A 26251-nucleotide genomic window follows, 5' to 3' on the forward strand; every position below is an offset into this window, starting at 1 on the left:
ACAAGTAGATTAAATGGTAACCTAAAGGACTTAGAACAGTGTCAGGTGTAGTGAGTTTTCAATACATATGAGCTCGTATCATTATGTGAATTATCTTGTTTGATCCTACAACTCTATGACCATCATAAGCCATATTTTCCAGGGAGCCTGAGTGATTTATCCAAAATCACACAATAGGTCAGAGCGCAGGGATCCTGGTTATTCCCACTCAGTCACCTGATTCCTATTTCACTTCTTTTCCCCCTCTGGCACAGCTGCCCTAACAACGGACTGACTTCTCCCCTTGGGTAACAGTTAATACAAGCACAGAGCTAGGAGTACATTTTGAAATAGTAATAATTATATTATTAATAAATATATGATCTCAGGACTCGATGAGTCAAGATGCAGAGAAGTAGCAGGCTGAGACTACTTCGGGTAGCGGGAGATCAGCTAAATAGCTTATCTAAAGATTGCAAACACCTACAAATCCAACGGGAGATCGAAGAGAAGAAGAACAGCAATTCTAGAAACAGAAAATCAACCACTATCTGAAAGGTAGGACTGGCGGAGAAGTGAATCCCAAGCGACGGGAAGATAGACCACGGGGGGAGGGGCCGGCTCCCGGAGAGCGGCGGAGCAACGGAGCAAAATCAGGACTTTTAAAAGTCTGTTCCGCTGAGGGACATCGCTCCAGAGGCTTAACTGGAAGCCCAGGTGGGGTCAGCGCGGCCTCAGGTCCCGCAGGGTCGCAGAAGGAACGGGGGTGTCTGAGTGTCGCAGAGCTTACCGGTATTAGAACGGGGAAGCCGGCTGCAGAGACAGAGCCGAGGAGTGACTCTCAGCTCGGGGTTGCCTTGAACCGGTCGCAGGCTCGGTCAGCTCGGAGCGCGGCCGGAGGCCAGGGTGACGGGAGTCATTTGGCGCTGTTCTCTGAGGGCGCACTGAGGAGTGGGGCCCCGGGCTCTCGGCTCCTCCGGGCCGGAGACCGGGAGGCCGCCATCTTCATTCCCGTCCTCCGGACTCTACGGAAAGCGCTCAGGGAACAAAAGCTCCCGAAAGCGAACCCGAGCGGATGACTCAGCGCGGCCCCGGGTAAGGGCGGTGCAACTCCGCCTGGGGCAAAGACGCTTGAGAATCACTACAACAGGCCCCTCCCCCAGAAGATCAACGGGAAACCCAGCCAGGACCAAGTTCACCTACCGAGGAGTGCTGTTTCGATACCAAGGAGAGCGGCAGAATTCCAGAGGAAAAGAAAGCAAAGCACGGAACTCATGGCTTTCTCCCATGATTTTTTAGCCTGCAGTTAATTTTTTTTTCTTTTTCAATTTTTTTTTCTTTTTCTCTTCTTCTGCTAAATTTTTTTAACTTTTACCGTTCTCTTTTTTAACGTTTTTTAAATAGTTTATCTAATATATATATATTTTTCCTCTTTTTATATTTTTTCTTTATCGGCTTTCTTTTTTTAAATAGTTTCTTTTTTTTTTTCTTTTTGAACCCCTTTTTATCCCCTTTCTCCCCCCTCACGATTTGGGATCTCTTCTGATTTGGCTAAAGCATATTTTCCTGGGGTTGTTGCCACCCTTTTAGTATTTTACTTGCTCCTTCATAAACTCTTATCTGGACAAAATGACAAGGCGGAAAAATTCACAACAAAAAAAAGAACAAGAGGCAGTACCAAAGGCTAGGGACCTAATCAATACAGACATTGGTAATATGTCAGATATAGAGTTCAGAATAACGATTCTCAAGGTTCTAGCCGGGCTTGAAAAAGGCATGGAAGATATTAAAGCAACCCTCTTGGGAGATAAAAAAGCCCTTTCTGGAGAAATAAAAGAACTAAAATCTAACCAAGTTGAAATTAAAAAAGCTATTAATGAGGTGCAATCAAAAATGGAGGCTCTCACTGCTAGGATAAATGAGGCAGAAGAAAGAATTAGCGATATAGAAGACCAAATGACAGAGAATAAAGAAGCTGAGCAAAAGAGGGACAAACAGCTACTGGACCACGAGGGGAGAATTCGAGAGATAAGTGACACCATAAGACGAAACAACATTAGAATAATTGGGATTCCAGAAGAAGAGGAAACAGAGAGGGGAGCAGAAGGTATATTGGAGAGAATTATTGGAGAGAATTTCCCCAATATGGCAAAGGGAACAAGCATCAAAATCCAGGAGGCTCAGAGAACCCCCCTCAAAATCAATAAGAATAGGTCCACACCCCGTCACCTAATAGTAAAATTGACAAGTCTTAGTGACAAAGAAAAGATCCTGAAAGCAGCCCGGGAAAAGAAGTCTGTAACGTACAATGGTAAAAATATTAGATTGGCAGCAGACTTATCCACAGAGACCTGGCAGGCCAGAAAGAGCTGGCATGATATATTCAGAGTACTAAATGAGAAAAACATGCAGCCAAGAATACTATATCCAGCTAGGCTATCATTGAAAATAGAAGGAGAGATTAAAAGCTTCCAGGACAAACAAAAACTGAAAGAATTTGCAAATACCAAACCAGCTCTACAGGAAATATTGAAAGGGGTCCTCTACGCAAAGAGAGACCCTAAAAGTAGTAGATCAGAAAGAAACAGAGACAATATACAATAACAGTCACCTTACAGGCAATACAATGGCACTAAATTCATATCTCTCAATACTTACCCTGAATGTTAATGGGCTAAATGCCCCAATCAAAAGACACAGGGTATCAGAATGGATAAAAAAACAAAACCCATCTATATGTTGCCTACAAGAAACTCATCTTACACCCGAAGACACCTCCAGGTTTAAAGTGAGGGGGTGGAAAAGAATTTACCATGCTAATGGACATCAGAAGAAAGCAGGAGTGGCAATCCTTATATCAGATCAATTAGATTTTAAGCCAAAGACTATAATAAGAGATGAGGAAAGACACTATATCATACTCAAAGGGTCTGTCCAACAAGAAGATCTAACAATTTTAAATATCTATGCCCCTAACGAGGGAGCAGCCAACTATATAAGCCAATTAATAACAAAATCAAAGAAACACATCGACAAGAATACCATAATAGTAGGGGATTTTAACACTCCCCTCACTGAAATGGACAGATCATCCAAGCAAAAGATCAACAAGGAAATCAAGGCCTTAAATGACACACTGGACCAGATGGACATCACAGATATATTCAGAACATTTCATCCCAAAGCAACAGAATACACATTCTTCTCTAGTGCACATGGAACATTCTCCAGAATAGATCACATTCTTGGTCCTAAATCAAGTCTCAACCGGTATCAAAAGATTGGGATCATTCCCTGCATATTTTCAGGCCACAATGCTCTAAAGCTAGAACTCAATAACAAGAGGAAATTTGGAAAGAACCCAAATACATGGAGACTAAACAGCATCCTTCTAAAGAATGAATGGGTCAACCAGGAAATTAAAGAAGAATTGAAAAAATTCATGGAAACAAATGATAATGAAAACACAACGGTTCAGAATCTGTGGGACACAACAAAGGCAGTCCTGAGAGGAAAATATATAGCGGTACAAGCCTTTCTCAAGAAACAAGAAAGGTCTCAGGTACACAACCTAACCCTACACCTAAAGGAGCTGGAGAAAGAACAAGAAAGAGAGCCTCAACCCAGCAGGAGAAGAGAAATCATAAAGATCAGAGCAGAAATCAATGAAATAGAAACCAAAAAAACAATAGAACAAATCAACGAAACTAGGAGCTGGTTCTTTGAAAGAATTAATAAGATTGATGAACCCCTGGCCAGACTTATCAAAAAGAAAAGAGAAAGGACCCAAATAAATAAAATCATGAATGAAAGAGGAGAGATCACAACGAACACCAAAGAAATACAGACAATTATAAGAACATACTATGAGCAACTCTACGCCAACAAATTTCACAATCTGGAAGAAATGGATGCATTCCTAGAGACATATAAACTACCACAACTGAACCAGGAAGAAATAGAAAGCCTCAACAGACCCATAACCAGTAAGGAGATTGAAACAGTCATCAAAAATCTCCAAACAAACAAAAGCCCAGGGCCAGACGGCTTCCCGGGGGGAATTCTACCAAACATTTAAAGAAGAACTAATTCCTATTCTCCTGAAACTGTTCCAAAAAATAGAAATAGAAGGAAAACTTCCAAACTCATTTTATGAGGCCAGCATCACCTTGCTCCCAAAACCAGACAAGGATCCCAACAAAAAAGAGAACTACAGACCAATATCCTTGATGAACACAGATGCAAAAATTCTCGCCAAAATACTAGCCAATAGGATTCAACAGTACATTAAAAGGATTATTCACCACGACCAAGTGGGATTTATTCCAGGGCTGCAAGGTTGGTTCAACATCCGCAAATCAATCAATGTGATACAACACATTAATAAAAGAAAGAACAAGAACCATATGATACTCTCCATAGATGCTGAAAAAGCATTTGACAAAGTACAGCATCCCTTCCTGACCAAAACTCTTCAAAGTGTAGGGATAGAGGACACATACCTCAATATTATCAAAGCCATCTATGAAAAACCCACCGCAAATATCATTCTCCATGGAGAAAAACTGAAAGCTTTTCCGCTAAGGTCAGGAACACGGCAGGGATGTCCGTTATCACCACTGCTATTCAACATAGTACTAGAAGTCCTAGCCTCAGCAATCAGACAACAAAAGGAAATTAAAGGCATCCAAATCGGCAAAGAAGAAGTCAAACTATCACTCTTTGCAGATGATATGATACTCTATGTGGAAAACCCAAAAGACTCCACTCCAAAACTGCTAGAACTTGTACAGGAATTCAGTAAAGTGTCAGGATATAAAATCAATGCACAGAAATCAGTTGCATTTCTCTACACCAACAACAAGACAGAAGAAAGAGAAATTAAGGAGTCCATCCCATTTACAATTGCACCCAAAACTATAAGATACCTAGGAATAAACCTAACCAAAGAGACTAAGAATCTATACTCAGAAAACTATAAAGTACTCATGAAAGAAATTGAGGAAGACACAAAGAAATGGAAAAATGTTCCATGCTCCTGGATTGGAAAAATAAATATTGTGAAAATGTCTATGCTACCTAAAGCAATCTACACATTTAATGCAATTCCTATCAAAGTACCATCCATTTTTTTCAAAGAAATGGAACAAATAATCCTAAAATTTATATGGAACCAGAAAAGACCTCGAATAGCCAAAGGAATATTGAAAAAGAAAGCCAAAGTTGGTGGCATCACAATTCCGGACTTCAAGCTCTATTACAAAGCTGTCATCATCAAGACAGCATGGTACTGGCACAAAAACAGACACATAGATCAATGGAACAGAATAGAGAGCCCAGAAATGGACCCTCAACTCTATGGTCAACTCATCTTCGACAAAGCAGGAAAGAATGTCCAATGGAAAAAAGACAGCCTCTTCAATAAATGGTGTTGGGAAAATTGGACAGCCACATGCAGAAAAATGAAATTGGATCATTTCCTTACACCACACACGAAAACAGACTCAAAATGGATGAAGGATCTCAATGTGAGAAAGGAATCCATCAAAATCCTCGAGGAGAACACAGGCAGCAACCTCTTCGACCTCAGCCGCAGCAACATCTTCCTAGGAACAACACCAAAGGCAAGGGAAGCAAGGGCAAAAATGAACTTTTGGGATTTTATCAAGATCAAAAGCTTTTGCACAGCAAAGGAAACTGTTAACAAAACCAAAAGACAACTGACAGAATGGGAGAAGATATTTGCAAATGACATATCAGATAAAGGGCTAGTGTCCAAAATCTATAAAGAACTTAGCAAACTCAACACTGAAAGAGCAAATAATCCAATCAAGAAATGGGCAGAGGACATGAACAGACATTTCTGCAAAGAAGACATCCAGATGGCCAACAGACACATGAAAAAGTGCTCCATATCACTCAGCATCAGGGAAATACAAATCAAAACCACCATGAGATATCACCTCACACCAGTCAGAATGGCTAAAATGAACAAGTCAGGAAATGACAGATGCTGGCGAGGATGCGGAGAAAGGGGAACCCTCCTACACTGTTGGTGGGAATGCAAGCTGGTGCGACCACTCTGGAAAACAGCATGGAGGTTCCTCAAAATGTTGAAAGTAGAACTACCCTATGACCCAGCAATTGCACTGCTGGGTATTTACCCTAAAGATACAAACGTAGTGATCCGAAGGGGCACGTGCACCCGAATGTTTATAGCAGCAATGTCTACAATAGCCAAACTATGGAAAGAACCTAGATGTCCATCTACAGACGAATGGATAAAGAAGATGTGGTATATATACACAATGGAATACTATGCAGCCATCAAAAGAAATGAAATCTTGCCATTTGCGACGACGTGGATGGAACTAGAGGGTATCATGCTTAGCGAAATAAGTCAATCGGAGAAAGACAACTATCATATGACCTCCCTGATATGAGGGAGAGGAGATGCAACGTGGGGGGTTAAAGGGGTAGGAGAAGAGTAAATGAAACAAGATGGGATTGGGAGGGAGACAAACCATAAGTGACTCTTAATCTCACAAAACAAACTGAGGGTTGATGGGGGGAGGGGGTTGGAGGGGGGGGGTTATGGATATCGGGGAGGGTATGTGCTATGGTGAGTGTTGTGAAGTGCGTAAACCTGGCGATTCGCAGACCTGTACCCCTGGGGATAAAAATATATGTTTATAAAGCTGTAAAAAAAAAAAAAAGAAAAAGAAAAAAGAAAGGATGAATACCCAAGTTTTGTAGCAACATGGATGGGACTGGAAGAGATTATGCTGAGTGAAATAAGTCAAGCAGAGAGAGTCAATTATCATATGGTTTCACTTATTTGTGGAGCATAACAAATAGCATGGAGGACCGGGGAGATGGAGAGGAGAAGGGAGTTGAGGGAAATTGGAAGGGGAGGTGAACCATGAGAGACTATGGACTCTGAAAAACGATCTGAGAATTTTGAAGGGGTGGGGGGTGGGAGGTTGGGGGCACCAGGTGGTGGGTATTGTAGAGGGCACGGATTGCATGGAGCACTGGGTGTGGTGCAAAAATAATGAATACTGTTATGCTGAAAAAATAAAAAATTAATAAAAAAAAATAAATATATGATCTCAAATGGAGATCAGAGCATAAATGGAATGTACTAAGGATAATTAATATGTTAGCTAACTGCATTAACTAAAGTTAATAAGATCACATTTTATTTATTTATTTATTTATTTTTTAAAGATTTTATTTATTTATTTGACAGAGAGAGATCACAAGTAGACGGAGAGGAAGGCAGAGAGAGAGAGAGAGAGGGAAGCAGGCTTCTTGCTGAGCAGAGAGCCCGAAATGGGACTCGATCCCAGGATCCTGAGATCATGACCTGAGCCGAAGGCAGCGGCTTAACCCACTGAGCCACCCAGGCGCCCCAATAAGATCACATTTTAGATCAAAGTCTTGGATGATTCCAATTCTGGCCTGAAGTTTTTCTTCTTTAGGCCGTTTGTTTTTTTAAGGACGGGCACATTTTGTTTCTGAAAGCAGAGCTTTGGCATTTTGAAAATGCAAGCAAATCACAAATGTTGCACAACCTAACTACAAAAATAGAACTTCATGCTAATATCCATAAAATGGCATAGATATTAAAAGTGGAAATCAAATAGAAATTAAAGCAATAACTAAATTCAATGCTTCTAATGCAAACTTCTGCGATTGCCCTGTGGAGGGTTCTAACTACCATTCCCCGGGCTCCTTCTTGCAGTCCAACACTGTGCTGTGAGGGCACATTCTACATTTTCCTAGGAGGACCATTTTGCATTTTCATCTGTGATGCTACATAACCTGGCGAGGACAAAAGATCCTCCACTCCCATTACCGGTGCAAAGGAAGAGGTTTTAACTTCCCAGAGTGTTCAGAACTAAGGGGAGTTCTTCCACTTCGAGAAGCCAGCCAACCAAGACTCTGACACCATAGAAAGTGCAGCCTTGGAAATCACTCTGTGACTGGCACACAGCTCGGCCAACGAGGGAGCCACGGGAGCATCTCAACGTGTATACTGTGAAGCATGGTCTGGGCTGGACACTGATTGGCAAGACTCCCTGGCAGGAGAGAAGAGCACCTGGCAGGTCTTAAAACTACTCAAGGGCAGAACAATGTTCTGCTTCCTTCTCTCTCTGATGCCTGTAATTTGTGGAGCCCCACAGCTTGGCTGAGGCACAAACAAGCCCTAGGAGCTGAACGGACATCAGTGTCCTGTGGTCAGTGGTGCAGCATCTTCAAATCCAGCCCTTGCACTGGCTAATAATCATGTCCTTAGCAATGTTTGGTCTCACTGAGTCTCAGTTTCCTTATTTTAAAAATGAATCATAATTGGGATACCCATCTCACAGAAGGATGGTGATGGATAAACAAATTGGTGATGTAGAAATTGCTTTGCACATTGCGTTATACGAAGTTTGATTATTTTAATTATTTGTTTGGTAATGGGGCTCCAGTGTGAAAATCTGATTAACTGCATAATTATCTGTGGGTCAAGAGTGGGAATTCTTTTTTTTCTTAAAGATTTTTATTTATTTATTTATTTGACAGACAGAGATCCCAAGCAGGCAGAGAGGCAGGCAGAGAGAGAGGAGGAAGCAGGCTCCCTGCCGAGCAGAGAGCCCGATGCGGGGCTCGATCCCAGGACCCTGAGATCATGCATGATCCGAGCCGAAGGCAGCGGCTTAACCCACTGAGCCACCCAGGCGCCCCAAGAGTGGGAATTCTTAATGGCAAGAGTCCTGCATGCAAAATAAATACCCGCATAACATATTTACCTTCAATCTACTGACAGATGTAGATTTCTGAACTTTTAACAAAAACATTAGGAAAAATTTACTAAATAATTGGGAAATTATGTCTTAATAAGAAGTTGCTTGGATCATGCCTTTTTTATTTTAGAAAAACATTCTGTTTTGTTTAAAATAATGGTAATAGATGTTTAATGTATTAAGAAAACAAGTCAACTGTAATTTCATTACCGTGAGATGACCCCATTAACTGTATTAGCTAAACTTGCTAATTTTTTATACATAAATGTATATGAACATTACATATATTGAACACTATATTTAATAAAAGTGGATCACACAATATACATTGTTTCACTTGCTAATATTATGTGGGGTACACTTTCCTATGTTAATGTATGTAATTCTGTAATATTATTATTTTTTAGAGATTTATTTATGAGAGAGAGAATGTGCATGAAGGAAGGGGCAAAGAAAAAGGGAGAGAATCTCCAACAGACTCTGCATTGAGCACAGAACTAGACACAGGGCTGGATCTCATGACCCTGAGATCATGACCTGAGCCAAAACCAAGAGTTGGACACTTAAACAACTGCACCACCAGGCTCCCCTATAATATTATTTTTAGCAGTGGCATAGTTTTCTCTTATGAGCATATGGAGTACTTTCACCAATGACTTCTTTTAGACGTTAATTCACAATGGGTTTACCATAAAGAGGAACATATTTTATATAAATATTTTCATGCTTTTATGATTTTTCCTTGAGAGGAGTCTCTCATTATAAAATTGTTGGAAAATAATTTTTTTTAAGATTTTATTTTTAAACAATCTCTACACCCAACATGGGGCTCAAACTTACCACCCCAAGACAAAAAATTGCATGTCCCAACAACTGACCCAGACGAGAACCCCAGAAAATACATTTTAACATAGATTTTACATAGATATATAGATTTTTAAGCATATTAACATATTCCCAAATTAAACTACAAAGCAGATTCTAGTTTACACTCCCACTAGCATTGCACAGGATTGCTCTTTTCTATATATTCTCATCTACACTCAATGATATTAAAAAGAAATTTGTCAATCTGAAAGGTAAAAACTGTTACCTAACAGCTGTTTTAAATAGTATTTCTTTGATTATTAGAGAAAGCATATGATTTTGGTGTATTTATCAGATATTAAAATTTCTTCTCTGAAAAAAAAATGCCCCTATATATGTTCTTTGTCTTTTTTTCCACTTTCTCATTTTTTAAAAAATAATTTATAGAAGCAAAGTAGGCAGCCTTTAAAATGGCTCCAAAAAACATTTGCCTTCTGGTATTCACACTCTTGTGTAATCATCTGCCCTTGAGAATGAGCTGGAAATAATCACTTTCCTCTAATGGACAGAAGATGGCAAAAGTCATGGGATGTCATTTCTGAGAGGAGGTTATACACAGATAAAACTTCCATGTTGCTCACTTGCTCATACTGTCTTTACTGTGTCTCTCCTCCTTTCAGAGCCCTCACTCAGGGAGAAGCAAGTTCCCATGTTGTGAGTAGCCCTGTGGAAAGACCTGAGTGGCAAGGAAATAATGTCTCTAATCAATAGCCATCAAGGATGTGAGCCTTGTCAACTGCCATGTGAGTGAGCCAGGACATAAATGTCCTGTGACCTGCCAAGAAGCACATGAGTGAGCTTGGAAGCAGACCCTTCCCTGGTTGAACCTCGAAAGGACTCCAGCTCTGGTCAAGACCTTTGCTGAAGGCTTCTGAGAGAAAGACTGTAGACAGATTCCTAACCCACAGAACCTGTGAGAAACAGAGGGTTGCTTGAAGACACTAAGTATTAGGATAATTGATTACACAGAAACAGCTAACTAGTTCAAGGAACTTTATAAAAATATAGCGTTAGAGATTTTTAGAGACTTCACACTGAAAGATGCTGCATAAAATATTGATGACATATTTCTTAATGTATACATGAACTGCCAGGGAAATAAAGGAATCTCAGAGGTTAGAAATGACAAGAAGTGAAAACCCAGGAACTAATAAGCAAGTACCAGAGTCTGTTTTGCCCTCAAGATATCTGCCAGTCCCTGGTGGCTTAGGTTCTCATTTTAAGGGACTAGCAGGACTGCAGCAAAGCCCAGGGCCTGAGCAATGTGGGAGGTCTGACTGGAATCCCCTCACACATATATCATCAGAAATCTGACTGGATCAGTAGATGACCTAGAAAAAAAATCTACCATGCCAAAGGAGATAGCAGTGATATGTCCCTGGCTTGACCTTGGACAGAGCAGAGAGAAAAGTGAAGAAAGCAAGCCTCGCATTAAAATCCCTAACTTCAAACCCACACAACACGGAGATTTGGGGCTTGAATTTGTACTGTGTCGTATAAAATTTTAAGCTAAAATTTAGTTTAAAGCCTTTCCTGGTTGAAAATTCTCCAGGGTGCCTAGCAGAAGCAAATGCAAATTCCCTCTGGAGGAACACACTATACACATATCTAAAAGAATTTCTGTGGATAAAAGACCCAAGGCACAGGAGCTCACCAACTTATTGAACACAGGAAGGAACTAAAGCCATGACTAACAGTCAGGAGAAACAACGAAGCACATTATTAGATCTGTAAAAGCCGTAGGCCATAGAACAGACAATATAAAACCAGCATGTTCTAAATGTTTACAGAAATAAATGAGCATGTTGAAAGAACGATGAAAAAACATTAGACTATGAAAACTGACCATATGTTTGAAAAACCAAACAGAACTTTGAGAAATGTAAATATAGCAATTTGCTTTAAAAAGTCAATGGGAGGAAGAAGTAGAAGATTGGACACAGCTAAAGAGGCAATCTGGAAAATACACGTGAGAATTACAGGGGATCTGGCACATGGAATCAGAAACATGAAACTTTATGAAAGAGAGGTTAACAGACATAGATGACAGACAGAAAAGATCTGCAAATGTTAATGGAGTCCCAGGGGGAGAAAAGAGAGAGAATGCAGGAGAGAGGACATGAAAAGAGGCAATAAATTAGAATTTTCCAGCAATGATCAGAGAGACACCAGTTAGGAAATTCAAATAGGATAAATAAAGGTATCCACACTTAGACATCAAAATAAACTTGCAGAGTACCAAAGAAAAGTTCCAAACTTTAGAAGTTGGGAAGCCATGGGGTGCCTGGGTGGCTCAGTGGGTTAAGCCTCTGCCTTCAGCTCAGGTCATGATCTCAGGGTCCTGGGATCCAGCTCCACATCGGGCTTTCTGCTCAGTGGGGAGCCTGCTTCCCCCTCTCTCTCTTCCTGCCTCTCTGCCTACTTGTGATCTCTCTCTCTCTCTCTCTCTGTGTCAAATTAAAAAATAAATAAAATAAAATCTTTTAAAAAAGAAGAAGTTGGGGAGCCAGAGAGAAAAAACAAATGACCAATGATAGAACTATGATCAGACTGAGACCAGTTTCCTCAAAAGCAACTGCTTTAATGTCCTACTGCTACAATAACATATCACCACTAATGTGGTGTCTAAAACACCCCACACATTAATTTTCTTACAATTCTGATGGTCAGAGGTCCAAAATGAGTCCCAGGGGACTAAACTCAAGATGTCAGCAGGGGAGATTCCCTTTAGAGATTCTAGGGGACCTTAACCCCCCCCTTTCTGGCTTCTAGAGCTGTCAACTTGTGGCTGCTACAGCCCAACCTCTCCTGTTACCACACATCCTACTATTGACTTTGACATACACACCTAGCTCTTATATGGCCCTTGCGATTGCATGGGGTTCATCTGAATAATATAGGATCATCTCTCCATCTCAAGATCCTTAATTTAATCCCATCTATAAACTACCTTTTACAATGAAAGGTACCATATTCACAGGTTCCAGGAAGTAGAATATTCTTTGGGACACCATTATCCAGTCTCCCACAACAAGAGCAGAAGGGAAGACAGTGGCATAGTATCTTTGAAATGCTGAGACCTGGACTTCTACATCTGGTGAAATCATTAGTTAGGAAATGAGAGGAGATAAAGATATTTTCAGAGCAACTAAAATAGAAAGAGTTTGTCCTTTAATTCACTAAAGGGATTTTTTTTTTTTTTTTAGGAATGAACTATGTATTTTATTTTATTTTATTATTATTTTTTTAATCTATAAACATATATTTTTATCCCCAGGGGTACAGGTCTGCGAATCGTCAGGTTTACGCACTTCACAGCACTCACCATAGCACATACCCTCCCCAATATCCATAACCCCACCCCCCCTCTCCCAAACCCCTCCCCCCATCAACCCTCAGTTTGTTTTGTGAGATTAAGAGTCACTTATGGTTTGTCTCCCTCCCAATCCCATCTTGTTTCATTTACTCTTCTCCTACCCCTTTAACCCCCCATGTTGCATCTCCTCTCCCTCATATCAGGGAGATCATATGATAGTTGTCTTTCTCCGATTGACTTATTTCGCTAAGCATGATACCCTCTAGTTCCATCCACGTCGTCGCAAATGGCAAGATTTCATTTCTTTTGATGGCTGCATAGTATTCCATTGTGTATATATACCACATCTTCTTTATCCATTCGTCTGTAGATGGACATCTAGGTTCTTTCCATAGTTTGGCTATTGTAGACATTGCTGCTATAAACATTCGGGTGCACGTGCCCCTTCGGATCACTACGTTTGTATCTTTAGGGTAAATACCCAGCAGTGCAATTGCTGGGTCATAGGGTAGTTCCATTTTCAACATTTTGAGGAACCTCCATGCTGTTTTCCAGAGTGGTTGCACCAGCTTGCATTCCCACCAACAGTTTAGGAGGGTTCCCCACTAAAGGGATTTCTAAAGGATGAACTTGAGGAGAAAGAAAATGATCTCAGAAGAAAAATCTGAAATCCTGAAGAATGATGAGCAAAGAACTCAATAAATACATGGGAGAATTTAGACACATACTGAATAAGGAAAGGTTAAAAAAAAACAAGATTCAGAATAAAGACTTATAAATAAAAATGTCATTTAAAACAAGAATCTTTTTGAGACATTTTATGCCAATAAATTGGAAAACGTAGATGAAATATACAGATTTCTAGAAAAATATAAATTATCAAGATAGATCAGAAGAACTAGGAGATCTGAATTGTTCTATAAATATTTTAAAAATTGACCTAGTGGTTAAAAATCCTTCCACAAAGAAAATAGACTTGAATGATTTTATAAGGAAATTCTACTTGCACTCAAAGAATAGATAGTTAAAATCTTACAAACTTTTTCAGAAACATAGAAAATACTTTCCAACAAATTTAGGCCAGCTAATAGAAACTAAATGCTAAAATCTGAGAAGTCTGGGGCACCTGGGTGGCTCAGTCAGTTAAGCATCTGGGATTGAGCCCAGCATTGGGCTCCTTGTTCAGCAGGAAACCTGCTTCTCCTTCTCCCTTTCCCCTCCCCCCTCCCCTCCACTTGAGTGTACACTCATTCACTCTCAAAATAAAATATAAAATAAAATCTGAGAGGCCTAAAAATGATAAGGACAGCTAGCTTCACTCACCAACATATATGAAAATATCCTAATAAATATTAACAAACTCCAATCCTAAATATTACTTATTTAGATTTATTCAGCAAAATCAAGACTGGTGCCACATTAGAAAATCTAATAGGGCAATCTGCCAGATTAGCAGATTAAAGGGAAGAAATCATGTGGCTAACTCAAAAGATGTAGGAACAGTGATGAATTTTCACAATGAGAAATAGAACACAATTTTCTTAACCTTAAGAAAATATATCTATAAAATCTAAATAGCTATCATATCCAATGGTAAAATCTAAGACATGTTTTATGTAAAACCAGGATGAGATGAGAATTTTCACCATCAGTACTTCTATTCAAAATAGCATGAACATCATAGCCCGAAAAACAGATAGAACTTAGAAGATTCAAAGTAAAGGCAACTCTTATTATTCATAGGTAACAGAGTTGTTCACATAAAACACAAAAATATCTGCAAACATTATTAAAATTTTTAAGAGAGTTGAGAAAGGTAATGAGACATCCAAAGACACCATCAGCGTGAAGACAAGCCACACACTGGTGGAAGATATTTGCAACACATTAACTGACAAAGAATTTGTATCAAAATATGTAAAGAACTTCTACAAATCAATAAAAAAAACCCTGTCCCCTCCATGTTTCTCCCTTACCTTACTAATGTGATGGGTAATATTAATAGATTTCTTTATGTGGAATCATTTGTATGTTCTCCAATTACAGGATCACACTGTCATACATTTATTCTTTCAATAAACTGATCAATTCTATTTGGGTGCCAGAGTGGCTCAGTTGGTTAAGCAACTGCCTTCAGCTCAGGTCATGATCCCAGAGTCCCAGGATCGAGTCCCACATCGGGTTCCCAGCTCCATGGGGAGTCTGCTTCTCCCTCTGACCTTCTCCCCTTTCATGCTCTCACTCTCTCTCTCTCAAATAAGTAAATAAAATCTTTAAAAAAAATAATCTGATAAATTCTATTTGCTAGCATTTAATTTTGGAAGTTTCTGCCTATAGTAACAGGTACAATTGATATGTTGGGGTTTTTCTGTTGCCATTTTTTGACCGGTCTTTGGTTTCCAGGATATGTTCACATTATAAAGTCGATTGGAAAGTTCTCTTTTCCTGTATCATAGAATCATTTATAAAGAGAGAAATATTTATTCTTTCAAGGCCTGAAAGCTCCTGATTGTAATACCACCTGGACCTGAAGTCTTTTAACAGCAGTCTCTGACAACGTTAAATATTTGTTTTCAAGGTAATTGTTCTCTTCAGATTCTTTTTCACTACACTTCACATTTTTCCACCTATCCCAATGGCTAGAAGTCAAGGAAAGGATGTAGTTTCTTCACAAACCCCCTCCCCCTCGTGATGGAGGGTAGAACCAGGCTCAGAGGCCCATGAAGGCAAAATACTCAAGCACTTATGTGGGGGGTGGGTGTGCGCTGCTTGTGGGTGTCCTCAAGATGGCCGTTAGCTTAGTAGCAACCTCAAGACTCTAGCTTCTTGAAAGACAAAGATCCTTAATATCCAGAGCATAGAATTATTTTCGGAAGGAACCAATATTAGGTCCATTTATGCATTTCAAACTTTTTTTTTTTTTTGCAACAACCCCCAAAAGGCAATATAATCCACATTACCATGTAATTACACACACACCCCATTGAAATAAATATTTCACAAAACAATACTTATCCTTTCTGCCTGGGAGTCACTCTGACCTATTCATTTAAAAAAAAAAAAAGGCTGTATAAAACTCACTAAATTGCTTTCATGACTTACTAAAGAATTGAAACTGGCAATTTGAAAATTCCACATTAGGGGCTTGATGAAGGATCCGCCCAAGAGGTGATATGTGAGTGGTGGCAAAGTGCAGGAGAGCGCGTAGGATGGGAGTAGTTCCTTCATCAAGCAGGACAGGGCAAGTCAGTCCAGCACATCCGATGAACTTCCAGTTGCACTGGGGTCACAGACCATCTTTTCCTGAGTTTGCCTGTCTCATAGACTATCATTTGTTCCAGCCAAATTTCTTCTCAAGTGGACTTTGGGGAATATAAAATACTATTTAAAACCCAAAATAATCTTACTAATAGTATACTTAAGTTCCACTGAAGAGTATGTCATAATAGAACGTAGCCAACTCAAGGTTGTATCTTTGCATACAGAGCTCCCAAATTTAGTAGCGTCTAAAATAAATCCAAAACATGTACGGAGCTGGTCTATATCTGTAAGTAATACAATACACGCCTCCAAATGTGAAATTGGGGGAACTACATGTTATCTGGGCCACCTTAGAAATGTCGACACCTTTTTCCGCTGCCTTGAAGGGATGTGGGTGGGTGAGAACTGACACCAGCATCATAATCCACAGGCGTCTTGCAGTAAAATGAAAAGAAGCAGTGAAATTGCCGTTGTGGGAAAAATTTAATTACCAGGGAAGTCAGTTTTGCTTCAGAAATGACTAGGATAAAAAAAAATACGTGTATAATTTAAAACGTCAGACAATAGGCGCTCCAATAAACCAAAATATCCTATCTGTAGGAAAACAAGTGAGGGTAGCATGATGGGCTCCTCCAGAGGCCGCTCGGTCAATGACCGATTGATGTAATGTCAGGGGCGGCTTTTACGGAGTTTTATTTCCAACATCACTGTGGTTTGCAAAGCAGCAGGGAGTATCTTCCAGCTAACCAGTTTCGTCGGGCATGAAAAGATAGTTCAGGAGAAAGGCCAGAACTTGCAGGCCAGTCCAAAGCAGGAGTGTGAAGAGAGCACGAGGAGTCCGCAGTGGCCTCTCGGGAGTATTAGCTTTCTGAGCTGCGTGTCCTCTGGTCCCAGCCTCCTTCTTCCCTCCCCGGACCTCATCTAGAAAACTGTTTCCAGAGAGCTGTGTAGCACTCAGGAGCCAAAATGAAGATCAGACGGCTGCAGAGAGGGTCCCAGCAGCCCCCGGAGGTGCCCCAGAATCTGCCTCCTGGACCTGATTTCCTTACATAGCAGAGTTCCAGAAGCCCTCGCCCTCGGGCTGAGCCTGGGAGGGCTGAATTCCAGAGTGGGAACACATGAGGAAAGACAGGGGGCGGGGGGGGGGGGGCGGGGACCAGTGGTCAGAAGTAAAAGAGCATCACCGTGTGTCTGATCCTGAGGTGGGAAGGACAGAGATTCTGACAAGGGCCCACGCCATGAGTCAGAAGGTCACAGATGGGAGGTCAAGATGGGAGCCTGGAAAACGGGCTGGGTGAGACGTGCGGGAAGTCAAGGCACAGCGTGCGGGGACGGCAAGGGATCTGGGTGCTCACAGTACTGGGGCCAGACGCACAACAGGGACTGAGAGCAGTTTCAGGCACAGAGTTGGGCCTGACAACACGGCAGTGTGGTCTCAGGCACTGAGTCATCAGACTGGGCTGCAGACGGCTGGCGCGGTGGGGAGGGCAAGAGAGGAAACCCCTGTAAACCAGCTCCGAGGGCACCCTCAGCTGTCAGCCATCATCTCATCGCCTTCTCAGAGCACTTCTCACACCTGACCGTGCACAGGGACCACCTGGGAACCTTGCTGAAGGGCAGATTCTGACCGGGCAGGTCTGGGTTGGGGCCTGACATCTTGCTCCCAGGAAATACCCATACTCCTGAGGAGCACGCTCAGAATAACAAGGTCCCCTAGAAGTTTTTTGTCTTTTGTTTTTGTTTAGTTTTTAGACAGAGAGAGAACACATCGGCGCATGAACTGGGGGTAGGTAGAGGGAGAGAGAGAAAGAGAGAGAAGCTTAAGCAGGCTCCTGCTGAGCACAGAGCCCCAGGATGTAGGGCTGGCTCCCATGACCCTGGGATCATGACCTGAGCTGAAACCAAGAGTCTGACGCTTAACTGACTGTGCCCCCCAAGCACCCTAGTCCCTTAGAAGTTTTTCAACTCCTACCAGGGGCCCGGCATTGCCCCTTGTTTAAATCCCAATGTTACAGGCTCTGTCCCCTCCGTGTTTCTCCTCAGCAGTTAGAAACAGAACAATTCCTTAACTACACACCTGAACTCCTGATGACACACATACACACACTGTATCCTCTTTATGTCACCATAATTAAACAAGGAACAGAATTCAAAACAGGACTTAGACATCTCAGTCTTCCTTACTACATACCAAAGGCCTGGCTTGTAAGGATAGGGAATCAGGACAGAACACAGCAACTGGCACGAGGGAAAGAGAAGAAAGGATAAACATTTTCTTTAGGGCCCACCATGGAGCGCGTACTCACTGTGCCGGGCGGCGCACACCACGGCCAGAAGCTCACGGAGTGCCTAAATTCCAAGCCGAAGACTGAGGACTCGTCACACTCCCTCGTCTATTTCTCCCAACAAATCCACGTGTTTTTACTTATTTAAACCCCCAGAAGCCCCTGGGTGGGTCAGCCAGTTAAGCTGATAGCTGCTCAGCTCATGAACTCAAGGTTGTGAGACCGAGCCCTGTGCATCGAGCTCCAGGCGCTATGGGGAATCTGCTTGGGACACTCTCTCTCTCTCCGCCCCTTCCCCACCAGGGGTTTAAAAAAAAAAAAAAATCTTGCCATTTGCGACGACGTGGATGGAACTAGAGGGTATCATGCTTAGCGAAATAAGTCAATCGGAGAAAGACAACTATCATATGATCTCCCTGATATGAGGGAGAGGAGATGCAACGTGGGGGGTTGAGGGGGTAGGAGAAGAGTAAGTGAAACAAGATGGGATTGGGAGGGAGACAAACCATAAGTGACTCTTAATCTCACAAAACAAACTGAGGGTTGATGGGGGGAGGGGGGTTGGGAGAGGGGGGTGGGGTTATGGATATTGGGGAGGGTATGTGCTATGGTGAGTGCTGTGAAGTGTGTAAACCTGGCGATTCGCAGACCTGTACCCCTGGGGATAAAAATATATGTTTATAAAAAATAAAATTAAAAAAATACAAAACAAAACAAAACAAAAACCCACCTTACAATAGAGACAATAGGACTCTAGGATTCTAGACTCTAGGACTCCGAGGGGTTAAGCAAATGCCTAAGGGGACAGGGGTTCAAAATGGGACAAATGTGATCTCACCCAATGCATAACAATCCAGGGAAATATTGTCAGTCCTGATTTTTTTTTTTAATAGGAGAAAACAATTCTTACGTGAAAAAACATGCTTTCAAAACCTCCGCAACCAAGAGGTTTAACCCATGCCACAAGGAGGCCGCAGCGTGGGCCTCTACCCAAGCTTCGTCCTCCACCAAGCAAGTCCCAATCTCCGGAGGCGGGGCCTAGGAATGTGCATTTTCCACAAGTTCCCCAGGTGATATATATTTTTTTTCCTATTATTTTTTTTTTATTTTCAGCGTAACAGTATTCAATGTTTTTGCACCACACCCAGTGCTCCATGCAATCCATGCCCTCCATAATACCCACCACCTGGTGCCCCCAATCTCCCACCCCCTGCCCCTTCAAAACCCTCAGATTATTTTTTAAAACTTTTTTAAATTTGAACACGAGTCCTGCAGGATAGCCAACTGTAAAAGGGGAAGATGAGGCAGGTCAGTCCCTGTCATCATGGAGGTAAAGATCACACACCTGTAGAATGTCCTTTCCCTGCCCCCTGCGGCCCGACTGTCATGTCTCCATGGAGGTCAGAAGAAATGGAGAAAACCTGCCTACAGGAGGTGGCCAGGGCCCAGGCCGACTGTCATGTCTCCATGGAGGTCAGAAGAAATGGAGAAAACCTGCCTACAGGAGGTGGCCAGGGCCCAGGCCGACTGTCATGTCTCCATGGAGGTCAGGAGAAATGGAGAAAACCTGCATACAGGAGGTGGCCACTGAGCTGAACTCTGAAAGAATTAAAAAGAAGACGGCATGCAACAGATGGCAAGGCCAGAGTCTGATGACCCGTGTTCCCATGGTCCTTTGTGCTGCTGCTTTTACTGCAGAAAGAATCTGGTGAACCTGGTCCTAACAGTCAGGCCTCGTCAAGTTCAATGGCATGTTAGGTTCTCGGCACTTCTTCTTCAGGAGTGGGTAGGTTTTGCCAATACCAAATTGTTGCTAGAGAAGTGTTCTCTTTTCCAATGATTTACTTAATATGTTAGATAGGGTACAGCTTCAAGATTCCAGGAATGGTTTTGCTGGGCTTCCATCACTATGTCACTGATTCATGGAAAGACCATGACTTCCATTAGCATTGGATGTGAACAGGTGTCCATGATACTTGTCCAGGCTACTGCTAGCAAAAGAAAATTAGCTGGACTATGTGTTTAGTGTAAAGGTCCGTGTGTGTGCATGTGTGTATGTGTGTGAAGGTGGGGATGGGTGGATTGTAAAAAACAGCCCAACAGGGCAATGTTAATGGCCAAAGAAGTTGATGTAAACAAATCAGACCTATTGCTGACTTAATAGAAACAACCAGTTGCCCTGTGAGGGGGCATTCCCACTCTTTTCTTTATGGAGGAATGTCCAGAGTATGAGAAATGGAGGGCAAGAAAGAGTTTTAAAAATTATTTTTAATTCAAGAAATTAATAGAGACTCTATTTGCCTTATAAAATTGTTGCCCTATACCCATAAAGTATCGTTATCTACCAGTATGTACATGTATATCTATATATACACTTTTTTTTCCCATAAATGGCTTCATCATGAGAGTAAATGAATGACTGATGTAGTATCAGAAGTATCTGTGTATCGGATATATCCACTCTTCCTCCTTAACTTCTAACCCCCAGAACAGAGAGTCTTGGGATGCATAGATATGAGGAGCAGCGTGCTTGGTGTGAATGAGGGCGGACGGGAGACTGGGCAGCTGGGGCAGTCAGCCACAGAAGGGTGGCGGGAGAAGGGTCAGGGCCTCATGGCCACAGGAAGCACTTAGGTTTTTATTCATTGTGCTAAGAAGTCACTGTGTTAAGAAGTCACTCAGGAATTCTGTGCATGGGAATGTTCTGATCTGATTTCTATCTGGAAGGGATTTCTCTAGCTGCCCTGAGGAGACTGTAGAGGGCCAGGAGTTAGAAGTAAAGGAAACGGGAGGTTGTTGCAGGAAATCACAGAGACGAGGGTGCCAGCTAACCAGGTGGTGAGAAATGATGGGGCAGGTTTTAAAGACTGAGCAGATTCAGGACTTGCTGAAGGACGCAGTGGTGGAGGAAAGTCAAGAATATGGGTTCAGGATGGATGGCATGTCACTCTTGAGTAGCCTAGGACACATTCAAGGAGAAAAACCTTACAGGCTGTCAACTAAGTAAGTCTGAGTTTCAGAGGCAATGTCAAGGCTAACGATCAATATTTCTGAGTTATCAACATGCAGATGGCATTTAAAGTCAAGCAACTAGGTAGGACACCAAGGGAGTGAGCAGGGGAAAAAGAGGGCCACCGTGGGGCAAACTGACCTTTGGCAATCTGGATTGTGAGGGGTGTCCAAAAAGAGAACTGAAAGGTGTAGCCATTATACTATGAAAGAAAGGAGGAAAATCAGGAGTATGATAGAGCAGCTTTCAAATTTTCTTTTTAGAGCAGCACAAGTCTTTCAAAATACTGCTAAACCTGGGCGCCGGGGTGGCACAGTCCATTAAGTGTCTGACTCTTGGCTTTGGCTCAGGCCTCGAAGTCAGGGTTGTGAGACTGAGGCCGTGTCAATCTCAGCTCAGCAGCAGAGTCTGCTTAAGACTCTCTCTGCTTCTCCCCCCTGCACTTTCTCTCTCTAAAATAAGTAAAACTTAAAACAAAAACAAAAGTAAACAACAAAATAAAAACAGAAATAAAAACCACAGACACGGGGCACCTGGGTGGCTCAGTGGGTTAAAGCCTTTGCCTTCAGCTCAGGTCGTGATCTCAGGGTCCTGGGATCGAGCCCCGCATTGTGCTCTCTGCTCAGCAGGGAGCCTGCTTCCTCCTCTCTCTCTCTCTCTCTCTGCCTCTCTGCCTACTTGTGATCTCTATCTGTCAAATAAATAAATAAAATCTTTAAAAAAATTGTTTAAAAGAAAAAAAACCACAGACACACACACACACACACACAAACTATTGCTTAATCTTAATCTTACAAGAAGCCGGTAACAACAAAACATTTTAAACCCTGCTCTTTAAGCAGGGAGTGCTGGATGTGTCCCTGTCAGTAAGAAATGCGTCCTGAACCCCGGGCTCTCTGAAGGTCAACCATCCCATCACCGGGATAATACGATATTTCTAACAAAAGCTTCCTGTTTGTTCATTTCTTATACTCCAGGACCCAGCTGAGAGCAAAGGCTTGAGGAATGACACTTTGGTAAACTCGTTTGGGGTCAGAAGAGAGAAGGTGCGACTGATGGGTACTACAGACTAAACATTTGTGTCACCCCAAATTCATATGTTGAACCCCTAATCGCCAATGTGATGGTATCTGGAGATGGGCCTTTGGAAGGTGATTGGATCATGAGGGTGAAGCCCTTATGCTGAGATCAGTGCCCTCATGAGAAGAGATGTGCTGTCATTCTCTCTCCATCCCCTGAGGGCATAACCAAGAGGAGGTTCGTCAGAACTCAATCCCCAGACTTCCTCGGTTACAGAACTGAGAGAAATAAATTTATGTTGTGTAAGCCACCCGGTCCATGGTGTCATCTTATAATAGCCCTAACTGACTGAGACAGCAGAGAATGGGAAAAAATAAATAAATAAATAAATAAAAATTAAAAACACCACTAGACCAGCCAGGGGCCTGTCGACAGTAGCGCATGTCTAGGGGATGTGCAGTGTAAGAGGTGACAGGGGCAAACCCAGGCCTGGTTCTTTGAGCTTCACTTCCAAACAACTCTTACAGGAAGAAGTCAGGCCAGTGTGCTGCTGTGTGGAGTAAACACATTTTGTCCATGAGTTGGGCATTTTCTCTTTCTTTTATGTTTTGTAATTTTTGTAATGTTTTACACTTTGTAATTCTTCTTGACCTTGGTTCTTCATCTCAGGAGAGCACAGGACCTTATTTGCCCTGATAATCCACTGATTTCCCTCTCAGACACAGAGTCTGCGTCTCAGTCAGGAAGCTGTAGTTAATTACTTCTCAGACTCACCTCTACATATGTTCAGAAAAACTGGGAAATTAACTTTGGTTCCCACCAAGCAAAATGTTTTCCTTCTTTTAAAACTCTTAGTTTTCAGTGAAATTGCAATTCAAACTGTGGCATGGTTAAGGTCCTAAGCTAGAGTTCTTCATCTGTTCATTCCCTCCTCATTTTAATGGGGATCTTCTTAGTGACATTCATGCATTTTTTATAAAAATTCACTCATTTAGCATTTATTCACTGAGCACCTCCTAGGAGTTGGGTACTGAACTGGGCACTCGGGCACGGGAGGAAACAAGACAGACAAACAACTCTGCACTCATGCACTCTGCACTCTGCAGAAGTAGATGTGTAAGGGGGAAAGGGCAAGTCAAGTTAGAGAAAGCTGTTAATGATGAGTAGCATAAACAAGGTAATAAAGGTAAATGTGAAGACAGTACCTGAGTAGACCATGTTCCATAGAATGATCTGGGACACACTCTGAAATGGGGACACTTGACATGATGGGCATGCCTGAGGCAGATACACAGGTGACCTGCCGAAGGTTCCAAGGCAGAAGGAACGAGCAGAATGTCTTGGTAAATGGCCTGACCTACCAAAGGAACAGAAAGGAAGCCACTGCTGAAGCCTACAGAAGGAACGATAGAGATGGAGATGGTTAGAAAGGCTGACAGGGGACACATCTTACAGAACCATATAAAATCTAGAAAGAATGTCTGTTTTTATTCTAAGTGGGATGGAAGTCAAATGCTTTTAAGGAAGATGGAGACTTGATCTAGTGTACATTTTCTTTTAATTAAACTTTTGTATTTTGAGATAATTATAGATTCCCAGGCAGTTGTGAAAAATAAAATAGATCCTGTGTACCCTTTTCCCAATTTCTCCCAATGGTAATATCTTGCAAAATTACAGTACAGTATAACCACCAAGATACTGAAAGTGATGCAATGCCCCAATCTTACTCAGATTTCTCGCGTTGTATATGTACCTGTGTATTTAGTTTAATGACATTTTCAACAGACTCTTTTTTAGACCAGTTTCAGGTAAACAGAAAAAAATGGAGCAGGAAGTACAGAATGTTCCCATGTGTCCCCTGAACCCACACACTCACACCCCTTCCACCATGAACCTCATGTACAATAGTGCTATGTTTGTTAATCATCTGTGAAGCTGCACTGACCCATCAGAAAGTCCATCATTCATATGAGGGTTCATTCTTGGTGTTCCATAGTCTGTGGGTCTTGACAAATGTATCATGACACATCTCCATCATAGTATCATACAGAGTAGTTTTACTACCCTAAACATTCTCTCTGCTCTGCCCATCATCCCTCTTTCTTTCCACCCCTTGGCAACCTCTGATCCTTTTACTGTCTCCTTTTTGCCTTTTCCAGAATGTCATATAGTTGGAATCATATGGTAAGTATCTTTTTCTGATTGGCTTCTATCACTAGTAATATGCATTTAAATTTCATCTATGTCTTTTCATGGCTTGACAACTCATTTCTTTCTAGCGCTACATAATGTTCCCTGGACTCTATATACCACAGTTTATTTATCTATTCTACTGAAGAACATCTGGGTTGTTTCCAAGTTTTGGCAATTGAATAAAGTAACACTGCCATAAAAATCTGAGTGCAGGTTTTTGTGTGGACACAGGTTTCAACTCCTTTGGGGAAATGCAGAGGAATGTGATTGCTGGATTATAAATGTAAATTTAGTTTTATTAAAAAAAAATCCTGCCAAACCATCTTCCATCGTGGCTGTATTCCACCACCAGAATGAGTTAAGAGTTTGTTGCTCCATATCCTTGCAAGCATTTGGTGTTGTCAGTGTTCTGGATTTCAACCATTTTAAGAGATGTATAGTGGTATCTCATTGCTTTTAATTTGCATTTCCCTCATGACATATGATGTGGAGGCTCTTTATCATATGCTTATTTGCCTTCCATGTATCTTCTTTTCTTTTTTTTTTTTTTTAAAGATTTTATTTATTTGTCAGAGAGAGAGGAGAGCGAGCGAGCACAGGCAGACAGAATGGCAGGCAGAGGCAGAGGGAGAAGCAGGCTCCCTGCCAAGCAAGGAGCCCGATGTGGGACTCGATCCCAGGACGCTGGGATCATGACCTGAGCCGAAGGCAGCCGCTTAACCAACTGAGCCACCCAGGCGTCCCTCCATGTATCTTCTTAAGTGAGATGTCTGTTAAGGTGTTTAGACCATTTTTTAGTCAGGTTGTTTGTTTTCTTATTGGGCAACAATTTCTTTTAAGCAACACTCCTTTATCAGATCTGTCTTTTGCAAATATTTTGTCCCAATCTGTGGCTTGTGTTCTCAAAAAGTCATCACCATAGCAAAGGTTGTTTAGGTTTTCTCCTATATTATCTTCCAGGAGTTTTACAGTTTTGAATTTTCAGTTTACGTCTGTGATCCAATTTGAGTTAAATTTTATGAAGGGAATAAGGTCTGTATCTAGAATCATCATCATTATTTTTTACATGCGGATGTCCCCTTGTTCCTACACCATTTGTTGAGAAAAATATCTTTACTGTATTGTCTTTGCTCCTTTGTGAAAGATTACTTGGCCATATTTATGTGGGTCTATTTGTGGACTCTATTCTATTCCATGAATCTTTTGTCTCTTCTTGTACCAGATCACACTGCCTGGATTACTGCAGCTTTATAACAAGTCTTGAAGTTGGGTAGTGTCAGTCCTCCAAATTTGTTCTTCTTCCATACTGTGTTGGCTATTCTGGGACTTTTGCCTTTCCACATATACTTTTAAATCAGTTTGTTAATATCCACAAAATAACTTGCGGAATTTTGGTGGAGATTGTACTGAATCTATAGATCAAGTTGAAAAGAACTGACCTCTTGATAATACTTAGTCTTCCTATGAATGAATGTGGAATATCTCTCCACTGATTTAGTTTGTCTTTGATTTCTTTCATCAAGAG

The 26251-nt window shown here is 41.6% G+C and overlaps 2 long non-coding RNA genes across 3 annotated transcripts in view; both read right to left on the reverse strand.

Moving 5' to 3' along the window:
* LOC125083807 (uncharacterized) overlaps positions 1-20002 on the reverse strand; it is a 322084-nt gene extending 302082 nt beyond the window's left edge. For both annotated transcript variants that reach the window (XR_007122381.1, XR_007122380.1), the window contains exons 1-2: positions 19925-20002; positions 19849-19873 (exon numbers count right to left, since the gene is read on the reverse strand). This is a non-coding gene — a long non-coding RNA (uncharacterized LOC125083807). The remainder of the gene's footprint in view (positions 1-19848; positions 19874-19924) is intronic.
* Positions 20003-20014: 12 nt separating this feature from the next.
* The window catches only part of LOC125083808 (uncharacterized), a 208333-nt gene continuing 202096 nt past the window's right edge, over positions 20015-26251 (reverse strand). Inside the window, exon 3 of the long non-coding RNA XR_007122382.1 lies at positions 20015-20102. This is a non-coding gene — a long non-coding RNA (uncharacterized LOC125083808). The remainder of the gene's footprint in view (positions 20103-26251) is intronic.

The sequence above is a fragment of the Lutra lutra genome, chromosome 13 (genome assembly GCF_902655055.1).
Source record: "Lutra lutra chromosome 13, mLutLut1.2, whole genome shotgun sequence".
Taxonomy (NCBI): Eukaryota; Metazoa; Chordata; class Mammalia; order Carnivora; family Mustelidae; genus Lutra; species Lutra lutra.